Here is an 18,774-nt window from a genome sequence, read left to right as displayed (position 1 = left end):
GTCTAAATTAGTTTAAATGGCCTTAAATTTTTAGAAATTTGAAATATGTTCATATATATAATATTAGATGTTACAAAGAATGCATTTTTGTGATAAATGTATACTTAATGGATGATTATGGACTCAACCATGTGGATTGATTGAATGGTTAGTTTTTAATTCTTATTGTTTCTAGTATGCAAGCTCTTTATAATTTTGGGCCTACGAGTTTTTTATTAATTTTAGACCTACGAGTTTGTTATTGTTATTATGAGCCTATGTTCCAATTCTTTTAGGTTTGTGTGCCAACTAATTAGGATATATGTTGTGGTTGAACTAATTGAAGATAAAATGAGAGGTAGAGACCATATAAATGTAGCATTGTATGATTCAGTGACATGTCCCCTAGGAACTAAAGAACTAGCCTTCGTTTTGGCTCGAGAAGACTAGATATTATAAGTCCAGAATCGTCCACGCGATTATATGTATGTTTATTTGCATATTGAATGTATAATAAAACATATATAATATTTTATAATTAGACCTTTGTACGTTAAAACCTCGTTAAAATATCAATTCAAGTTTATAATTTGTTAGTAAAGAATGAAAGTTTCCCATTGATCTCAACTTGTTGAGTAAACTCAAGGTCAGTTGATTAGGGATATGTTTCACATATGAAATATTAAATATTTCTAAATGACTGGTTCGATTTAACTGAAATTCATTTTTTATTGAGTATACTTAAGGAGATAAATTCTAGATATATATTAAGGTTGCACATAATACATGCGAAGACAAAGAGTTTTCTGCTTGATAATCTAGGAGTTGTATGGAGATGCAATTGATAACGGTATCCACCAAATGTTTTATTAAGACTTGTTGAGTACAATCAAAGTTTTAATACTGCAAATAAGATCTCATTCACAGAAGATCATGAATTCTATAAATATATGTGAGAGTGTCACAAAAATTAAGTTAAACAATATGAGCATAATTAATTAAAAAAACTATGTTAAATTTATTGATGCATTTTTTCACATATAATAATTCTTTATTTTTCATCATTTATAGTTTTGAATTTTGAGTAACCATATGATTTGAGAGGCATATTAGATAAAAATAAAAATAAAAAATTGATCGGGCCAAATCTTCTCTGCTGGTATCATAATATCAGAATTGTTCTCCAGCATAAGAAAATTGATTATGTTGTTGAGCAGTCTTTTCTAGAGACACCCATTGCGGACTCTACTGATGAGAGATGATTGCTTATAATAAACGCAATGATGATGATAATACTGCAACATGTGTGATGTTTGTAGATACATAACTTGAGTTGCAAAAGCAATACGAGGACATGGATGCTAACACTATAATTTTTCATCTCAAATAGTTGTATGATGAACAATCACGTGTAAAAATATATGAGACTTTAAATAAACTATCCCTTTGCAAAATGGCAAAAGAATCTTCAATCAATGCCCATGTTTTGAAAATGATTGGCTACGTTGAGAAGTTGTCTCAACTAGGTTCAATCATGAACCATGAAAAAAGTATTAGCTCAATTTTACAATCTCTACTAGAAATTTATTCATAGTTTATTATAAATTTCAATACGAATAAGTTTGAATGCACAAATTTTGGGTTGCTGAACATGTTTAAGATTGTTAACCCCAACATCAAACCTAATAGGGGACAAGTCTGACAATTGATTTCTCTAAGAGCACTAATAGAAATTATAAATAAGGAGTTAGGTAAGCATTCAAGATGGCTAAGGCAATTAAAGCAAATATGTATATTACCAAGTCTGATTACCCTTGATATTATTGTGGAATGAAGATCATTGGAAGAGAAATAGCAAGGCTTACCTTACAAGCTTGAAGGGAAACAAATCTATCAAAATTCTAAAATGAAGTAGATTACTTCAGGAAGAAAAGTTTCTTGGGTATTAGATGCCAGATATGAATCTCATATATGTATAAATGTATAGAAACTAAAATGAAGTAGATTGCTTCAGGAAGAAAAGTTGACCTGCACGTTGAAAATAGAGAAAGGGTTACTACATTACCTATAGGGACATACTTCTTGTCACTGCTTTCAGGCTTAATATTAGAATTAGAAAAATGCTATTTTATTCTCATTGCTATCAAGATTATTAATTCAATTTCATGTTTAGACATGAACTATTTTTCAATTAATGCTTAGGACAATTGTTTTTCATTTTATCTTGTTAAGATATTTTATGGTTGTGATAATTACAAAATGATGTTTATATTCTAGATACTGAGTATTATTATGTATAAAAAATAAAAAGTATAAAAATGATAACCTAAACAACAATTATATATGCATAGTAAACTAGGTCATATAAATTAAGAAGGTGTTTGGCGCCCATTTTTATGTAAAAATAAATTTTAGAATAGTAGATTGATGGAGAATGTGTGGATGAAAAATAAGAAAAAGTTTTTGATTTACGTGTAAAATTATTTTAATGAAGAATGCATGATTAAAAAGAAGAGGGAGAAAAATGTATTTTGATAAAAATGATAATCAAATGGGGCCTATAAATACATTTTTAAATTACATAGAGATAAATATTTAGGGTCAATTGATTTTGAATCATTTTATCAAATATAAATCATGCCTGCTAGATGACCGAATCTCATTTCAATAGAAAAGAAAAGTAGCTGCACAATTACTGTGCCTACTAATTATGTAGAAGCCAAGTCAAGTGTTGATTCAAAAAGATGACAAAAGGTCATGAAATTCAAGATAAACTCGATGTTTGTAAACAAGGTTTGGACATTGGTCGAAACACTTGATCGGATAAAACCCATAGGCTATAAATAGGTTTACAAGAAAAGATCAACATAGATGAAAACATCCATACATATAAAGCAAAGCTAGCAACAAATTTTTTTAAATAATGACAATAAGTTACTTTGATGAAACATTTTCACCCATAGTCATACTTAAGTCCATTCGAATTTTACTTGCAACAACTGTGTATCCTAACAATGCGATACAGCAAACGGATGTCAAAACTACATTCTTTAATGGGAAAGTTTAAAGGAAGTGTACATGACACAACCCGTAGGTTATAAATTCAAAGATGCTAACAAAGTATGGAAGCTCGTCCAATCCATATATGGGTTGAAGTAAGCCTTTAAAAGCTAGATTCTTTATTTTGATGAGACAAACAAAAAGTTTAATTTTATCAAAAATAAAGGCGAACCATAGGTTTACAAGGAGACAAATGAGAGAGATGTTGTGTTCCTAATGTTATATGTAGATGACACATTATTAATAAGAAACGACATCTATATACTTCAATGGATGAAATTATGAAGAAAATGAACTAAGAGCTCATGAATACACTAATGCTAACTGCCATTCAGACTTGGATAATAACAAGTCTCCATAAGGATATATGTTTACACTTAATAACCATTGATTCAATAATAAAAGCCTAATACATTGTTACTTCAAAAGCTATAAACGTTATGGTCTGGGTCAAGAAGTTCATTAACAAACTTGGAGTAAATCTTAATATTGTTATTTAATACCTCTGTATTCATAACAATGGAGCCACTGCACAAGTAAAGAAACTAAGATCTCATCAACGATCCAAAATGTGTTAGTGCAATATCATCTTATAGAGAGATCATACAAAGAAAAATGTAAGGAAAGAAAGAATTATCACAAGTGATAATATTGCAGATACACTGATAAAGAATTATCGTAATATAAATACGACTGGCATGTAGACTCTTACAATATTAGATATATAGATAATTGGATCTAGTGCAAGTAAGAGTTTGTAAGTATTATGCTCTAAGTCTAATCAATTTTGGAAGTAAACACTTTTAATATGATTAATGCAATTTTATTTATGATAGATCTATTTTTTAATTAAATTATTATTCTGATAAATTAAATTAATAGAGTCCATATATTCAAACTTTTGTAACTTATTAATCCATGGAGTTATGATTGTGAGAAACAAATTATATTTGACTAAATTTTAATTTATAAGTGGTCCTAAATAATAACGATATACAAGTATTGTTACTATGGCTAGACCACAACGTATGACATTTATCACTTATGAATTGAGTGGCTAAGATCACAAGATAAATGTAGTGACATTTAAATGGTTGTGTGGATGTTCTGTTAAGAGAATAAAACATTGAAGTCCTACAGGAGAGATTCACGTGAATAACTATCTAAGCGTCAGTAGTTAATCTTTGACGTTCGGTTGTGGAATTGTCCTTCGACTTGAAGTCGTCATAGTGTCTTATATGAGGGCGGTCATAATTTGGTGATGCTGGATGTTGCTTTATCAAGAGTCACTAATATAGCATCATTCAGATATGTCAAAAATCATATGAAAGTTATGAAAGTTATGAATGATCAATAAATGATTCATCTTAGATAGTGAGATATCTTAATCTACAACTCCTTCGATTAAGTTGATATCGAAATTCATGGCCAAGGTAAATAAGTAAGTTGATAAAAGTTTCGACTATTATTAACTTAAGAGTGAGATGAAAGATATGATAGATAATCGAGATTGACACACTTTCATATCTCATAATTGACCGATTTATATCAATAAAGAGATTATAATTTCACAATAAATGAACAACACCATGTGATTTTTTCAATCACATATATTGTCTTCACACATTAATAGATTTCAATTTTGGACAATGAATGTGAATTAATTAATTTAAATAAATTAGTGAATGGTTGAAAGGGAGTTTTAATTTATCTTATTTTAATTAGATCAAAATAATAATTCCCACCATACGGCATTGTAATAAAAAACCTAATTCAATATGTACAAAATGGAGAACTAGAAGAATGATCTTATAAATTAATTAATTGACATGTATTAGACATTTGTAAAAAAATAATAAATAATAAATAATAATTATTATTATTAGTAGGTTATTTATTAATGGATTTAAGTTAATTGATTAGATTAATTAACTTATAGATCAAGTTTAATTAGGTCAATTAATTAAATATTAGGTGGCTTATATTTAGTGGGTAGGTCAAGCTCACTTAAACATCTATAAGTAAACAATTAAGATTTGAATCTTTCGTAAATTGTCAGTGATTGGAATTACAACTTGACACATTTCACAATATCATAATCTTACTAATACAAGAAAAGGAAACATTAATTTCTTGTTCTTGTTCTCCTGTGTGGATTAGAGGCTGGAAAAGTGGATGGTTGTGATGTGAAAATATTATAATTTACAAAGGAATTGAAAGATCGTGATTGTTGATGTCTGAGGATTAGAAAAGGAGTTTGCAAAATTTGTTGAAGGTACAATTATAATCACAATTTCTATCTAAACACAAAAACGATTCTTTAAGGGAATTGAAATTATTTTTAAATTTCACTTTGCAAGTATAAGTAAATCCCCAACAGATGGTTGTTTTTTGCATTACACTAATGGGATTGGATATTTATTAGGAAAACTTAGCAAAGAACGTGTCATAGAATTCAAATATGGGATAGGAAAACTCCAGGATAGAAATTTACTAATTGAATATTTAAGGAAGATACAACCAACTCATGTGTTTAATGCAATTGGAGTTACTAGCAGGCCTAAGGCCTAATATAGATTGGTGGGACTCACATAGGTTCAAAACAGTTAGTACAAATGTTGTTGGGACCCTAACTTTGGCTGATGTTTGTGCACAACAAGGTCTTTACTTGATGAATTTTGCAATAGGTTGTATATTTGAGTATGATAAGAAACACCCTAAGGGCTGAGGAGTTGGATTCAAGGAGGAGGGCCTATAGAATTTGTGAATCCTTCTACTCCAAGATCAAGGACATGGTAAGTATAAATTTAGTTTCGCATTTATATGTTCATCTTTTTTACATCAGCCAAAAGGATAATTCACTTAGTGCACTTTTGGTATTTATTACTAGTGGATTTTACTAGATAGTATTCTTTAAATATGTGCATGCAAAGAATCTGCTATGACAATGTATGAACTCTCAGTATAAGAATGGATATTTAATCAAATCTCAACAACCCGCTAAACTTCTAAAAAAAAATTACACGTTACAACAACATGGACATACCAAACAGCATGACAGTAGTCGATGAACTCCGATATATGTCAACTGAAACGAAAAAGAGAAACTATCGAGGGATATGGAACTTCAAAAATCAGGCATAATAAACCACAATGAGATTCTGCAAATGTATTGAGATTTTATAGATCCCAAATTCTAGTGTGAAAACTTTGATTTGAAAGAACAAGCATTAGTTATCATCGTCCGGAGCAACAATGAATTCGACACTTCAAAGCTAAAGAATGACTTCTTGAACCTGTTGCCAATTAAAGATTCAATTATCAAGTATGTCTTCGAACCTAACAAGAAAAACCTGAAAAATTTTGTTCAATAGTAGTTCGGATTGATTGATGATAAAAATTAGCTCAATATGGGACCACTACAAAACATGGAAAACTCTCTAATAGGCTTGTTCCTAATTTTATGATTTATTAGTCCATGATATCACCGTGTAGCCCATGTTTCAATTAAATTGAAACTCAGAGTAACAATAAAAATAGATGAAAAGTTTGTTGATGTAGTATTGGTATTGAAAGGAATCGTAACATGAGTTACACATAAATAGATTTGTCCCCCCATTGTGGTGCAAGAGAATTAATGACGTCTGTCTTCCAGGATACAATGATTGAAAGTAACAAATAACACCTCCTTATATAGTATAGGATGAGGCAAGTCTCAATTCTTATTAATTTTGTATTAAAACCAAAATATTACAATAGCCATCAGAGCAATATGTTATAATAGCCTTTAAGGTTTTGTAACCCCCAATTTAATACAAACTTAACTAGAGAATTGAAATTTGAAATCAAAAGCTTGTTGTTACAATTGATGTAGTAGCGGTATGGAAAGGAACTGATGCCTGTGTAGCACATAATTTCTTTAAACAAATTTGCCCCCATTATAGTGCAAGAGGGCTGATGACATCTATCTTTTAGGATACGACGACTAAAAATAATTGACTAGCACTTTGTTACTACTTTGAACTATCACTACTTTAGACGATCTAAGAATGCTTACAATTCTATCACCAAGTTAGAAAATAATTATCTAAACTACTAAGAACAAAACTCTTTAAAATAAAGAGAGAATAAAGAAACTTAGAGAGCTTTCTAAGTTTTCATGCGCGAGATAAGAAGGAGAATGCCTCCTTATGTAGTACTAGGATGAGGGAGGTTTCAATTCTTATTAATTTTGTATTAAAACCAAAATATTACAATAGCCATTATAGTAATATGTTACAATAGCCATCAAGGTTTTGTAACCACAAATTCAATTCAAAATTAACTAGAGAACTGAAATTTGAAATTAAAAGCTTATTGTTACAATTCTTCATTTACAATTCATTTTATTTTGAATTCTCTCTAGCAATTCTCCACATGAATAAAATAAACAACAATGACAGATAAACATGGTGATAGAATCTAATAGTCGAAACCTGGATAGAATAGGTAGATGTTACCCTTTGAGCCTTCCTTTATGTAAATATGTTTATTTTACTAACTGATGATATCCCTGAACTTAACTGCCATTTGTGTAAATGATGAGACACTCTATTCAAACTTCTTCCTAACACAATTCATTTTTCATAGTGATGTTCATTTGGCCATGAACATTTTCCTAGTTCTGTGAGAGTTTCAAAGGAATTACGCCTTTGTAATTCCCCTATGAAGCGGCCCCATTTCTTTTTCACATGAGTGAGCTCTTAATCTTAACTCACATTATTCCACTCAGATGAACTAATATATGAAGATCACTAAAAGCTTAGCTTAGCTTATCCTTTACCCTTATAGATATCACTGTTTTCATCATAGGAATGGACTAAAATGACCTTCTAAGTGATCCAGCATGATCCTTACAATTAGGTTGTTCATTTGAACCTAGATCTTGGGATCTCCAGTTAACTTGGTTGAATTTCTATCGTATTGATCTATTCTTTCACGTATTTTAGTCGCATTCCCATCAATGATTTCTCAACTAATTTTCTATTTAACTCATTGGTTAGCAAATCCGCAATATTGTCCTTTGATCTTATATAGTCAATGGAGATAATTTTGGTATAGATTAGTCGTCTAATACTATTGGTCTTCAAAAAATATGTCTTGACTTACCATTGTACATTTTGCTCTGTACCTTACCAATTGCAAATTGACTATCACAATATATGCATGTTGCAGGTACATGATTTGACAACCTCGAAATATCCTCTAAGAAATGGATAACCATTCTGCTTCTTCCCACATTTATCTAGTACGATAAATTCATATTCCATTGTGGATTTGGCTATAATTTTCTATTTTGAGGATTTCAAGACACAGCTGCTCCTCCTAATATGAACAACATCAACTAATAGAACTTAAGTCTTTTATGTCTGTATCTAGGTTGCATCACTATATCCTTCTAGGACATGTAGAAATCTTGTATATTACAATCCATAGTTACGAGTATGTTTTAATTGCCTCAGTACTCTCACAATTGCCATTCAATGGTTAGCTCCAGTATTAATTGTATACTTAGCTTACTTACATCACAGGCTATGTCAGATCTTGTAAATTAGATTGTCAATCACTTTAGAGTACTCCATTTGAGAAATATTATCTCCTTTATTCTTTGATAGATGTACACTTATATCTATTAGTGTTCTTTCAACATCAATATCATCTTTACTAATTATTTCAAGAATATCTTCAACATAATGTGATTAATTTAAGACAGGACCAACTGATATTTTAGAGATCTTTGTTCCTAAGATACACCAGCCAGCCCCATATATTTCATATTAAATCTTGAATTTAACATATCTTTAGTAGATTTGATCATCCTATTATTATTATCAACAATAAGCATGTAATCAACGTTGAAATACAAAATAACATATCCATTCTCAATATCTTTGATACGAACACATTTATCACATGATGTGATCCAGGAGTCAAACCCGAAGAAAACAAGTGTAGAACGAGACCCATCGATAATCAAAGGCGGACCGATGACGCGATCGAGAGCAAAGCAGGTGAAACAAGCGATGAGATTATTAATTCAAGCAATCATTGATGGGACAATGTTCGGGGCACAAAATGAGGCAATTTTATGTTCGGGTCGAGAGCAAATCGGAGTGGATCAACATGATACAAGTGGACAAAGAAGTTGCAACCGGGAACAACTATGCGACCGCATAGTTGATTAGCCTTGCGATTGCATACAACCGGGCTGGGATGAATTGGGTGTCACGAGTTTCTTCTATGCGACCACATAGAAATATACTATACGGCCGCATAGTATAAAAAATTTGGTGAATCTTTCATTTTTCCGGGATTTTCCTTATTTGTTTAGATTTTTATTCTTTTCATACTATTGTAATCTTGGACAAGTTATGCACGAATTTATTAGATTTTCTAGGGATTTTGAGTCTAGTATAAATATAGGTTATTTTCTTTCGTTGTAACACACGGACACTTTATACATTAATTTGAGAGAATTTTAATAGAGAAACTATTGTGCTTTCTTCTCCATTCTTCATTGACAATTGGAACTTATCAATGATTGTAATTCTTGTGGCATTCTACTTTCATTGTAACACACGGACACTTTATACATTAATTTGAGAGAATTTTAATAGAGAGACTATTGTGCTTTCTTCTCCATTCTTCATTGACAATTGGAACTTATCAAGGATTGTAATTCTTGTGGCGTTCTACAACTCGGGTGCGAGCCCTTCAAGCAACGATCTTGTTGGGTTTGTTGGTTCACTAATTTGAGGTTCAATCTCTAAACCTCTAATTTGGCTTTTCTGGGTTTTGAAACAATCTTGTTGTATGTTTCGTAGTCAGTGCTGCTATGGGGTTTGCGTCATCACATTCATTGATTTTAAATCTACTTGCAATCATAGCATAGTCAAATTCTTCATGTCATTGTTTTCATGCTTGTTTTAAACCAGAGAAGGATTTCACCAGTTCATAAATTTTCTTTTCTTATCTAGGTGCAGTAAAACTCTCAAGTTGTTCCATGTAAAATTCTTCATCCAAATCTCCATTTGGAAAGTTTGCTTCACTTCTATATGATGCACTTCAAAATTATACATGGCAGCAATTGTTAGTACCATCTTTATGGAATTTATTCTCATCATAGGAGAATAGGTATCAAATAGTTTAGACATTCTCATTGTCTATAACCTTTAATTACAAGCCTTGCCTTGTATTTATCAATTGATTCATCTCCTTTCATTTTCCTCTTGAAAATCCACTTAGATCCTAGAGGTTTACACCCAGACAGAATCAATTTCGCTCTTAATGACCTCTTTCCACAAAGGTCCTTCAGTGGAGCTTATTACCTCTTCAAAAGTTCAAGGTTCATTTTTTAGCAGATAGGTCAAAAAAATTAGGACCAAAATTTTTTTGTCCTTGCTCTTTTACTACATCCAAGTTCATCTTGTACCTCTCTTTTTTTCATGTTCTTGGTCTTGACTATTTTACTAATAGTTTGAAATGTTCATTTTGGCAAAACTGGTCATTTTTTGGACTTACAGGTAGTGGTGGGTTCAGCACCCAGCAAGCACCCGCGGTCGCGTGTGCTGGATCCATCGGTAACAAATCTTTATTTTTATTTTTATAGGAGCTAAATGTTTTAGGTTATATAACTGGTATTTCAATTTATTTTCAAACTCTACTTGTGGTTCAATTGGTTTAAGCGTACTATTACAAGCTGGAGTTCTAGGAATTTAATCTCTACCTAACAACTTTTGTTGCGCAATTTTTCTAGTTTTTCAAATTTTACTAAAAGTAATGCAACTAGGAGGGGATTCAAACTTTCGACTGTTCACCAAGGTTACTAAAAGTTTAACCATCATGACACTTGATAAATTTTGACACCAAATGTAGCAGAATAATATATATATATATATATTTTTAGCGGTTTTAATGCAATTTAAAGGATTCAAACACATGCCCCTTCCTTTGGATTATGGAAACCTTGCCACTGTGTCACTTGGTGAATTTTGTTACTAGATATTACAAAATTATGTATGTTCAATTTTTAACAAAATAATTATTATATTTAATTATTAATTTTTTATTACGATTAACGATCAACGGTAAACGTCCGTCGGTGCTCAATCAAAATTCTAGATCCACCACTACTTACAAGGAAATAGATGTTCAAAAAACATGAATTTCTAAATTTCATTATCATATTCTTGTATACATCTAGAATTTTAAAATTATTGCACAGAGAACACATATGCACTACTATTATATTTATAGCCAATGAAAATACAGTCAATTATTTTTGGATCAATTTTCACCTTCTTAAGTGTAGGTACAATCATTTTAACAAGATATCCCTATATTCGTAAGAATTTATAAGAAGGCCTCCTTCTTTTCCATAATTCAAATGGAGTCTTGTCTTCCTTTTTCGAGATACCTTATTTAAAAGATAATTTGCTGATATAATAGTTTCTCCCCCACATGTTCTAAGTCAAGCCAAACATTGCATTCACCATTTCTTTCAAGTTACAATTCTTCTGCTCAGCAATACCATTTGAAAATTATACTATTTTTTCAATCTTAAAAATATTCTATATTTTTAAATAAAATATGCTTATTTTCTAAACACAGTGAAAATTAAGCTATTTTCTCTGATAACCAAATAGCACTTTACATATAATTTTGGGGTACTTACAAAAGTACCCTATATTTTTGGGTTGTTTTAAAAAAAATTATAAACTTGGATTAAATGGTAATTACTTAAAATTGAACGTAAAATATACATTCAAAACTTAAACTCACGTCAATCCTCATAAATCAGCCTCCAATGTGCAAAAATCAAAGGAAAATTGAAAAGGAAAAAGAGGAAATCTTCCACAAATACATAAACAAAGTTTGTTCATTCTTCAAATCGAGGAAACCATCCACAAAAACATTGAAAAATCTGGAAAAAAAGTCGAACAAATCAGCAACGAAAACACAAAAAAAAAAAATTACATGTATTTCTATGTTTTGGATTCCATGATTACAGCTCATTATCCGTCTCGTTTTTATTTGAATTAACATTTATGAAAATAAAATTGTTGAAGTTGAGTGGATTGTTGAAGTTGAGTGGATTGTGTATGAAAAATTAGTTTTGAATAAATTACATTGATGTTTGCAAGGTGTTTGACAAAAAGATAATGTGAAAAAGTGGCATTCTATCACTTTTTTCAAAAAAAAAAGTCACAGCATTTCTTTTAAGCAATTAGCTAGGTATGCATGTATGAGTTTTTGGAAATTTGAACGTACATATTCAAGCCCTATTTTCTGGTAATACACATGAGAAAGAAAACTTTAAACCAATTGCATTAATACTTGCAATGTGTTTGCTCAAAGAAAAAGGTGAGAAAGTGGCATTTTGTCTTTTCTTAGAAAAAGTGACATTTTGTGACTTTTCTCCAAAACAGTCACCATTTATCATTGGAGCAATTAATCGGATGCATACATTTGTTTTTTTGAAAGTTTGAATATACCAATTCATACCTTGTTTTTTGGTAATATATATGAAAAAGAAAACTTTGATTCGACTACATGGATGCTTGCAAGATATTTGATTATGAAGAGTGACATTCTGTCACCTTTCTAAAAAAAGTGACATTGAAAAGGTGACATTTGTTACATTTCTACAAGAACAGTCACCCTTTATCATTGGAGCAATTAACCGGATGTATACGTGTGCTTTTCTGAAAGTTTAAACATACCAATTCATACCCTATTTTCTGGTACTACATATGAGGAAAAAAACTTTAAATCCACTACATGGATGCATGTAATGTGTTTGCTCATGTAATCCACTATCATTTTTTCCCCAAAAAAAGTGACATTGTATCACTTTTCTTCGAAAAAGTGGCATTCTGTCACTTTTTTCCAAAATAGTCAAGCATTTTGGAATTATTAAGATACATATCCAAGCCCTGTTTTCTAGTAATAAACATGAAAAAGAAAACTTGGAATCAAGTACATTGATGCATGCATGGTGTTTGATGAAGGAGAATGTGAAAAATTAACATGCTATCACTTTTTTCAGAAAAAGTCATAGAATCACTTTTTGGCCAAATAACTAGATGCATATTACTCGGTCACTTAAAAAAAAAAAAAAAAAAACTCACACAATCTCTTTGTAATATTTTTGTAGGTATGGATAAAATCAATGTCTTCATTTGTTATGGAGGCAAGTGGACACAAGATAATGAGTACACAAGTGACAAAATGACTGGAATTGTTGTCCCGATGGATTGCACGTACAACCACCTTGAGTGCATGATATGTTCTGTGATGAAAGTAAGTGCATCAACTCATAGAGTAAAAATACAATATAGAGTGAAGAAAAACCTGCCTTTAATGGAGATTTCAGATGATATTTCACTAACATTTTATATGGAGTTGAAGAGAAAGGATAAAGATCTTACAAGCTTTCCATTGTGCATAGATGTGACAACAGTATCAAAAAGTCACGAAACTGAATTTGTTAATAATATACAATGTTTGGAGGCTGTCAATTATGAAAAAAATGATATGCTACAATTGCAGTTTTGCGAAGCTGTAACTAATAATTCTATGACATCAGCTCAAAAATTACCTAGTATGGAAGAAATTGCGATTGATGTATACAATAGTATGTCGGAAGTTGGAGAAACAACGAATGAAGGAGAAAGTGATATCATTTCAATGGTCATTATGGATGGAATTTCAAAAGATAAAGTGTTCAAGAACAAGACATTGGTTAAAAGAAGTATTTCGATATATGCGATACACAATAACTTTCAATTCAAGGTAAGTAAGTCGGACAAGAAAGAGTATGTGTTGAAATGTATTGATGATAAGTGTAAATGGACTTTTAGAGCTTCAAGACTTAGTGGAACCGATATGTTCAAGGTAAGGTATATAAAAAAATGTCCATATATGCTCAAATAACATCAATTTGGGAGATCATCGTCAAGCAACTAGCTCAATAGTAGGAGAATTCATCATGTACAAGTATATCTCAACAAAAACAACATACACTCTTGCAGACATTATAAGTGACATGATGAATACCTATGAAGTGTCAATGAGCTATGAGAAAGCTTGGAGATCTAAGGAGAAAGCATTGGAATTAGTGAGAGGAGATCCTACAGAGTCATATGAAAAGCTTCCAGAATACTTGTACATGATAAAACAAACAAATCCTGGATCATTTACAAAAATGGAGACATATCAGGACAATAAATTCAAGTACCTCTTCATGGCATTAGGAGCATCTATTCAAGGGTGAAGTATTGTAGACCAGTTATAGTAATAGATGCTACATTCTTAAAAGGCAACTATGGCGGAACACTATTCACTGCATGTACACAAGATGCCAACAACAGTATCTTTATACTAGCATTTGGAGTTGGTGATTTAGAAACCAATGATTCTTGGGAGTGGTTCTTAAGTATGTTAAAAGAAACATATGGTGAGCGAGAAGGTTTGTGTATAATCTCAGATGGACATGCAAGCATAAAAAATGCAATTCACAAAGTGTATGAGAATGCAATGCACGGTTTATGTTCCTATCACTTACTAAAGAACTTGAAGTCTTCTTTTGGTGGGAAAAAAGGGGAAAGAATATTGCAGAACATTTCAATAGGGCTGTAAAGCATATTCTAAGACTGATTTTGAGTTCCATATGAAACAACTTGATGAAATCAATACAGGGATTCGATCACATTTGGTATATTCTCATTGTTAACTTCTATAATAATTGATGTCACTTTTTGTTTAAAAAGTGACATTCTGTCACTTCTCGACCAAAGGGTGACAGAACATCATTTTTTTGTTTATTAGTGACATGATATGTCACATTTTGTTTGAAAATTTTGTATGTGTTGATACTTTTTATTAAAAGTGAGTTTAAATAAAAAGTGACATTCTGTCACTTTTCAAACAAAGAGTGACAGAATGCCACTTTTTTGTTAATAGTGACATGATGTCAATTTTTGTTTAAAAAGTTTGTATGTGTTGAAAGTGAGTCCAAAACATGATAGAAAGTCACTTTTTCTGTTAATATTTTGAATTTTCTTTGTGCTGAAAGATATTGGTTATGAGAAATGGTCGAGGGCTTACATGACAAACAACAGATTTTCTACAATAACTTCAAACATAGTTGAATCGGTAAATTCGGTAACAAAAGCAATGAAAGGTTGCACAATAGAGCCTTTATTGGAATCATTGAGATATTTGTTATAAGAATGGTTTGTGAAGCATATAAATGATGCACGAGCAACCTTCACAATACTTGCCACCAACTGAGAGAAAATTCTGTGGAGTCAAAGAAAATAAAGCTAAAAATTTATAAACTTGCTGTTTTGTTATTGCACATCAAAATTTCTATTGTAACATGATTTGTATCCTCTATTCATATTGAATTTTCACTTTAAATCTTCCTTTCATATAAAATAGTGACAAATTTATTGATAGATTATTTTGTTATATTATGCACATAGGTATCAACTTCAAGTTCAATATTGTACCAAGTTAATGATGGTTGTGCCTCATATTTGGTGAATATGGAAGAAAGAACATGCACATGCAACCATTTCCAAGTGGACAAGATTCCATGTGCACATGCACTTGCGGTTATTGCAAAGATAAAGGAAGATTCATATTCATATTGTTCCGTATTTTATACAACAAATATGTATATTCAAACATATAGTGCATCAATTTTTCCACTAGGAGATCATAATGAGTGGAATGTACCAGATGATGTAAGAGTAAGAATAATCTTGGCTCCTAACCCAAAAAGAAAATCTGGACAACCTAAAGAAAAAAGAATACCATCAAAAGGAGAGAAAACTCAAAGCGCAAAATGTGGAAGATGTGAGAATTATGGTCACAATCGTAGATCATGTCAAAATCCGACAAAGGTGAAAAAGAAACCACAAAAGAAAAGGAAGTTAGAAGATATATGAAACTAGATTATTTGATATTTTTTGTTTTGTTTATTTTTCAATTCAAATATTCTAAAAATTGTAAAAATACTTTAAGCTAAATGTCGATTTTGAAATTTATTGTGTATGTGAATTTGTTAGAAAAAAGTGACAATAGAAATTGATAGATTTTGTTAAAAAATTCTTTGTTATAAGTATGTGCATGTGACAATATATTCATACTCTATTGACATTGGATCCACATTTGGTTAATTGACAAGTAACATTATGTCACTTTTTCGACATACAAGAAACTATTGTCTTTAAAGCTATAGTCAGGTAACACATTATTAAAAATGTGACATTATTCCTTGCTCCACTAACATTGTAAAAATGTTCAAAATTTCAAAAATGATGCTGCTTTTGTTAAAAAAAAATTACATTGTTAAAAAAAGTGACGCAGTGTCAGTTTTTTGTTGAAAAAGTGACATTATGTCACTTTTCTGTTGATCGACATACAAGAAACATATTGTTAAAAAGGTGACATTATTCTTTCCTCCATTGACATTGTAAGTGTGTTCAAAATTCCACAAATAATGCTGCTTTTGTTAAAAAATAAGTGACACTATTAAAAAAAGTAACATTATGTCACTTTTCTGTCGAAAAAGTGACATTTGTGTTTAAGTTATAGTCAGGTAACATATTGTTAAAAAGGTGACATTATTCCTTCCTCCATTGACATTGTAAGTGTGTTCAAAATTCCACAAATAATACTGCTTTTGTTAAAAAATAAGTGACACTATTAAAAAAGGTGACATTATGTCACCTTTTTGTTGAAAAAAGTGACATTATGTCACTTTTCTGTCTCCATTGATATTGTAAGTGTGTTCAAAATTTCACAAATAATGCTGCTTTTGTTAAAAAATAAGTGACACTGTTAAGGTCACCAGCTCTGAGTGAGGAGCTCCTTCGCTCGTACCCTCCACCCGGGAGTCACGAGCTTAATTGCTGGAGTCACGAGCTTAATTGTTTTTCTTTAGAGCTTAGTACAAGTTCTCTCAAAATAAATTTAACACAAACTCAAGTTCTAACAAATCTTCAAGCAAAAGCAAGAGATCCATAACGGTAAAAAAGTGACGCAATGTCACTTTTCTGTTGAAAAAGTGACATTATGTCACTTTTTTGACATACAAGAACTATTGTGTTTAAAGCATGATAGAAGCTACATTACCAATCCCTGCTCCATTGATGTTGTAAAAGAATTGGTCATTAACAATTGAAGTTGTCTACCACCATTAACATTGCCACTTTTCCCTAAATTAGTTACTATATACAAAGTATCAAAACTACCAGCCAAATCAAATCAATCATTACAAATAAAGGCATTTTATTACAAAAACAAGATATGTTTCTTCACTTCCTCAAAATCACCTACTTCTCTATCACATCAGGATCACCTACTTCTCTATCACATCAGGATATAGCTACTTCATCTCCTTTGACACCCATTCATTGTCTATATCATATTCCTCTACTTGCTTCTTCTTTCCATAAGCATATAGTTGAGCTGCCAAATTTCTTCTAAGATGTGGAACATTAAAAGATTTTGGCATCTCATTTAGCATTCCATTAATGAAGTACTGGGCATATTTAATTACATAGATTCCACAATCTCCACTGCATGAAATAATGAAAAGTACTTTAGATAATTACATACTAGAATGTCAGATGAAAAAAAAACGTCTTCAGAAATAAACTTACCCATTATTTTGTTGTGGAAGTTTTGGAACTATTTTTACCACTAATGGTTTCAAAGCTTTTTCTTCTGAAATGCCCTTTCCCTCAAAGAAGCCAATATGAAAGAGAAGATGAGGAATAATATCAGAAAATGGTTTAATAGCCTCAAGTACTAATGTCTTTCTCACAACCTTGTTGTACGAATTATATACATTAAGACGCATATGTTGAATGTCAAAATGACACAAAATCCAATGAGCTAAATTGGACATTCTAATTGGAATAAGCACATGGTCAACAAGGTTCCAATTTGTGTTGCACGGCATATACAACCCAATAATATATGATAGAAGAGAAGTCTGCTTTTTTAGAGCTGACTTATCTTGGCAAAAGTCGGCGTAAAGACCTCTCATTTGGCTATCAAACGGGAAATTTGTGGTTGTAGCCTTTATGTTTATCCCTTCTCCATATCTTAACAACTTTCTTAAATAATAGGAACACAAATCAATATGCTACAAAAAAAGAGAAAAATGACAAAATCAACAATAGTAATAAACAAAATAAACAAAATAATCTTAAAAATACAAACATATAAAATAACTTACTGTATCTTCCAAACACTCGTTTGGAATAAACAACTCACCACTGTTTTGTAAAGATTGCAATGTCACAAAAATAAAAGCATGGATTGATAACGGAATTTTCATCATTGAAATGTCTTTTCCTACATAGCAAAATGGAAAAAGTCACATAAAAGTTATTGTACTGAAAAAAATTCACAAACAACATATATTAGTAACAACTTACTTATTTTTCTTTACCAATCCCTGTTAAACCAAAGTTCAAAAGCATCAACATCATGTGCCATTGGAGGGCCAATACCAACCGGGAATGCAAAAGTACCTTAAACAACACGTTTCTTAGTCTCCGATGTAGAATCAAATTCATTGACCCAGGGAGACTGAAGAAGCACTCCGGGTTTCTTTTGTCTTTTCAGATGCATGTCTGGGGTCTCATCATCAATATCAATGATTCGAGCATTTCC

The 18,774-nt window shown here is 31.1% G+C and overlaps 1 pseudogene; it reads left to right on the top strand.

The window, feature by feature from the left end:
* Positions 1–1,237: 1,237 nt before the first annotated feature.
* On the top strand, positions 1,238–6,413 carry LOC111378627 (annotated as a pseudogene).
* Positions 6,414–18,774: the final 12,361 nt, after the last annotated feature.

The sequence above is a fragment of the Olea europaea genome, unplaced genomic scaffold (genome assembly GCF_002742605.1).
Source record: "Olea europaea var. sylvestris unplaced genomic scaffold, O_europaea_v1 scaffold1842, whole genome shotgun sequence".
Taxonomy (NCBI): Eukaryota; Viridiplantae; Streptophyta; class Magnoliopsida; order Lamiales; family Oleaceae; genus Olea; species Olea europaea.
This window is presented reverse-complemented; position numbering and strand designations above follow the sequence as displayed.